Source organism: Schistocerca piceifrons, unplaced genomic scaffold (assembly GCF_021461385.2).
Source record: "Schistocerca piceifrons isolate TAMUIC-IGC-003096 unplaced genomic scaffold, iqSchPice1.1 HiC_scaffold_348, whole genome shotgun sequence".
NCBI lineage: Eukaryota > Metazoa > Arthropoda > Insecta > Orthoptera > Acrididae > Schistocerca > Schistocerca piceifrons.
In genome coordinates, this window is record NW_025728568.1 from 42501 (window position 1) to 47500 (window position 5000).

General features: G+C 52.7%; 1 non-coding gene across 1 annotated transcript in view; it reads right to left on the reverse strand.

Annotated features, from left to right (window-relative positions):
* Window positions 1-1360, reverse strand: part of LOC124746193 — a 1909-nt gene extending 549 nt beyond the window's left edge. Inside the window, exon 1 of the ribosomal RNA XR_007011265.1 lies at window positions 1-1360. This exon is cut by the window's left edge and continues 549 nt beyond it. This is a non-coding gene — a ribosomal RNA (small subunit ribosomal RNA).
* Window positions 1361-5000: the final 3640 nt, after the last annotated feature.

The following is a 5000-nucleotide window of genomic DNA, read 5'->3' on the forward strand; positions in this document are numbered from 1 at the left end:
ACCGAATCAAGAAAGAGCTATCAATCTGTCAATCCTTCCGGTGTCCGGGCCTGGTGAGGTTTCCCGTGTTGAGTCAAATTAAGCCGCAGGCTCCACTCCTGGTGGTGCCCTTCCGTCAATTCCTTTAAGTTTCAGCTTTGCAACCATACTTCCCCCGGAACCCAAAAGCTTTGGTTTCCCGGAGGCTGCCCGCCGAGTCATCGGAGGAACTGCGGCGGATCGCTGGCTGGCATCGTTTATGGTTAGAACTAGGGCGGTATCTGATCGCCTTCGAACCTCTAACTTTCGTTCTTGATTAATGAAAACATACTTGGCAAATGCTTTCGCTTCTGTTCGTCTTGCGACGATCCAAGAATTTCACCTCTAACGTCGCAATACGAATGCCCCCGCCTGTCCCTATTAATCATTACCTCGGGTTCCGAAAACCAACAAAATAGAACCGAGGTCCTATTCCATTATTCCATGCACACAGTATTCAGGCGGGCTTGCCTGCTTTAAGCACTCTAATTTGTTCAAAGTAAACGTGCCGGCCCACCGAGACACTCAATAAAGAGCACCCTGGTAGGATTTCAACGGGGTCCGCCTCGGGACGCACGAGCACGCACGAGGCGGTCGCACGCCTTCGGCTCGCCCCACCGGCAGGACGTCCCACGATACATGCCAGTTAAACACCGACGGGCGGTGAACCAACAGCGTGGGACACAAATCCAACTACGAGCTTTTTAACCGCAACAACTTTAATATACGCTATTGGAGCTGGAATTACCGCGGCTGCTGGCACCAGACTTGCCCTCCAATAGATACTCGTTAAAGGATTTAAAGTGTACTCATTCCGATTACGGGGCCTCGGATGAGTCCCGTATCGTTATTTTTCGTCACTACCTCCCCGTGCCGGGAGTGGGTAATTTGCGCGCCTGCTGCCTTCCTTGGATGTGGTAGCCGTTTCTCAGGCTCCCTCTCCGGAATCGAACCCTGATTCCCCGTTACCCGTTACAACCATGGTAGGCGCAGAACCTACCATCGACAGTTGATAAGGCAGACATTTGAAAGATGCGTCGCCGGTACGAGGACCGTGCGATCAGCCCAAAGTTATTCAGAGTCACCAAGGCAAACGGACCGGACGAGCCGACCGATTGGTTTTGATCTAATAAAAGCGTCCCTTCCATCTCTGGTCGGGACTCTGTTTGCATGTATTAGCTCTAGAATTACCACAGTTATCCAAGTAACGTGGGTACGATCTAAGGAACCATAACTGATTTAATGAGCCATTCGCGGTTTCACCTTAATGCGGCTTGTACTGAGACATGCATGGCTTAATCTTTGAGACAAGCATATGACTACTGGCAGGATCAACCAGGGAGCTGCGTCAACTAGAGCTGAGCAGCCGGCCGCCCGGGAGTGTGTCCCGGGGGCCCGCGCGAACACGCAAGCGTCCGCTCAATCATTCTGCAAACAGGAGGAGGCTGAGCTCCCCTGCACAATACACCTCGAAACCCTCTCAGGTCCCGGCGGCGCGCAGCGCCGTCCCAAGTACTTGGTCGGGTTCGAGAGAGGCGCAATCGCCCGGAGTTAGGCGAGTAGACGCTTTCGGTGCGACCACCCGTGCTCCCAACTGAGCTTGCCGCTGCCGACAGAGGCCCGGGAGCGTGCTGTCGTGGCATTGCCGGCGGGAGACAACACGCGCCACCTACGGTGACCGGCAGCTCCAACGCCAGCGCCACAGAAGGACAAAAGCCCCACTTGGGTGCCGAAGCGAACTCTCCCAGCACAGCGCACGCGCCAACACATCCGCACAGCTGCGATACAAACCACCAGCGAGAACCGCTGGGGCGACCGAGCAGCAGACGGCGTCGCGGCGCCGAGCGCCGGGCGGCGGCGCATCCTCAACGCACACAGTCCTCAATCGGACCAGCACACTGAAGATGTCCACCGCGCTTCGCACCGGGCCCGCGAGGACCTACTTTGGCCGCACGGCGCCGCGCGCAGGGTGCGCCGGCGCGCAGCTGCGACGCCTGCCGCGTCCGTCGGCCGGCGCGCCTGCCACTGGCCGCCCCCACCAGCCGGCTGTAGCGCGTGCGCCCACGCACCGCGCGGCCAGCACGCCGGGAGGCGCCCCCTCACCGGCCGGGGACGGTCCCACCCAGCCACCGCCGCGTATCGCTTCACACCCAGATGCCGTTCAGTTTCGTCGGCATGGTGGGTATCGCTGGAACAACCGGTTCGTACCTCAACCTATCGTCGCCATCACCGATTCACCCCTAGCGAGAACAACCGCACCACAACAGGTTACCATTTGTTCATTTGCGTAACTTCACCAGAAAACGCAGGCGTCCATCGCCATTTGCAACTTCAACGATTATTGCATGCCTGTGTCAGGTGTCACGCCACACTACGTCTGCCCACATACACGCAACAAAATGTGCACGCCTAGACAATACGTGGAAGGTGGCCCCCGTACGTATGCGATGTCCATTGCTCGAACGACTGTCAACCGGCCTCTGTAGCATGTCGCAGATATGGAACGCGGTGCACCATGCCATCACGGTGTGTGAGGAGAGACGACTAGGTCCGAATACATCAACAGACAGCTCATGCTGATCGCCATCCACGGCGTCCGTTCCTCCCACACGTCTCTATGGCGTACCACACTGCAATCCAGCTCTCATAGGGAGACGACACGTAGCTGCGTGCACAATATTTGCACTGTATGGTCCGCCGTTTTTGGGCGCAGTCGTTGTACGGTCACACATGTGCCACGATGTATCATTCGGTACATAAGGACGAATGTGCAGTACAGATTGTGGTTTACGCGTACGACATTAGCGGACGGTTGACACAGGCCGCACCACAACGTAGCCTGAGTACGTCGCATGCGAAGGGCATTGAACATGCAAACTTCTCACCAACCAGCTTGCGAAGGCAGGGGGGCAAGGTGGGGACGTGGGGAGGGGCGGCATGTACGTCCTGCTGCCATCCACATTACAGTGTACAGCAGGAGCATGTGGAAAGTCAGCAAGACTTGCAAGGTGTTTAACATGAAGCGATACACAGGGGAGCGGGCAGTGCGAGTAGCGAACTATATTGCGAGGGTTGCGGGTGGGCAACACTACACTAATTGAACGAGTCGTATAACAATTACAGAGCAGGTTTAGGCGACAACATGGGTTACGTTAGGGGACAACGTGGGTTACGTTAGGGGACAACGTGGGTTACTTTAGGGGACAACGTGGGTTAGGTTAAGGCACAACGTGGGTTAGGTTAAGGCACAACGTGGGTTAGGTTAAGGCACAACGTGGGTTAGGTTAAGGCACAACGTGGGTTAGGTTAAGGCACAACGTGGGTTAGGTTAAGGCACAACGTGGGTTAGGTTAAGGCACAACATGGGTTAGGTTAAGGCACAACATGGGTTAGGTTAAGGCACAACATGGGTTAGGTTAAGGCACAACATGGGTTAGGTTAAGGCACAACGTGGGTTAGGTTAAGGCACAACGTGGGTTAGGTTAAGGCACAACGTGGGTTAGGTTAAGGCACAACATGGGTTAGGTTAAGGCACAACATGGGTTAGGTTAAGGCACAACATGGGTTAGGTTAAGGCACAACATGGGTTAGGTTAAGGCACAACATGGGTTAGGTTAAGGCACAACATGGGTTAGGTTAAGGCACAACGTGGGTTAGGTTAAGGCACAACGTGGGTTAGGTTAAGGCACAACGTGGGTTAGGTTAAGGCACAACATGGGTTAGGTTAAGGCACAACATGGGTTAGGTTAAGGCACAACATGGGTTAGGTTAAGGCACAACATGGGTTAGGTTAAGGCACAACATGGGTTAGGTTAAGGCACAACATGGGTTAGGTTAAGGTACAACATGGGTTAGGTTAAGGTACAACATGGGTTAGGTTAAGGTACAACATGGGTTAGGTTAAGGTACAACATGGGTTAGGTTAAGGTACAACATGGGTTAGGTTAAGGTACAACATGGGTTAGGTTAAGGTACAACATGGGTTAGGTTAAGGTACAACATGGGTTAGGTTAAGGTACAACATGGGTTAGGTTAAGGTACAACATGGGTTAGGTTAAGGTACAACATAGGTTAGGTTAAGGTACAACATAGGTTAGGTTAAGGTACAACATAGGTTAGGTTAAGGTACAACATAGGTTAGGTTAAGGTACAACATAGGTTAGGTTAAGGTACAACATAGGTTAGGTTAAGGTACAACATAGGTTAGGTTAAGGTACAACATAGGTTAGGTTAAGGTACAACATAGGTTAGGTTAAGGTACAACATAGGTTAGGTTAAGGTACAACATAGGTTAGGTTAAGGTACAACATAGGTTAGGTTAGGTTAGGTTAGGTTACACGTTGTTGTAAGGAAAGGTGTAGGGGGGGGGGGGCGGGGGCGGCAGGTTCGTTGATAGTGATTATAGTAAGTGAATGCTTGTGACATGATCAGATTTGTCACGTCAGGATGCACCTTTGGCTTATTAGAGGCGGCGCTCCAATTCTATGCTTGTGTGAGACCTGTGTCTTTGACTCATGTCATTGTTTGTGCGCTGTGACAGGAGGTACTATTGTGATGTTGGGTGCACCGTTGTATAGGACATGTGTGGGTGTTGGTGCCTGGTCTGCGCAATGGTGGATGTCGAAAGGCTGGGATATTGTATTTTCCGCATGGACCTCCTGGTCTGGTTGTGATAGTGTGGATTGTGTAATGTGGCGGAGAAGATGCACTGGATGTTGTTCCATGCTGGTGCTTACATATTGTATGTGCGCCTGTTAGAAGCAGAGAGTGGTGCGTGATCAGAGTGTCTGGCTGACGTGTGGTTCCCATTGTGGGCAGACTCTTTCAGCATGTATACGGACAGTTGTGTATATTTGCTGTAGTTTGATGGCTCTGCATTGATTACTAATCAGCGCCGTGTGTACGGGTAATCTGGTTCCAGTCCAAAATGTTCCATCTGTGTACATTAGTGACAAAGACTCCCCCCATGCAGTGGGGCTCGG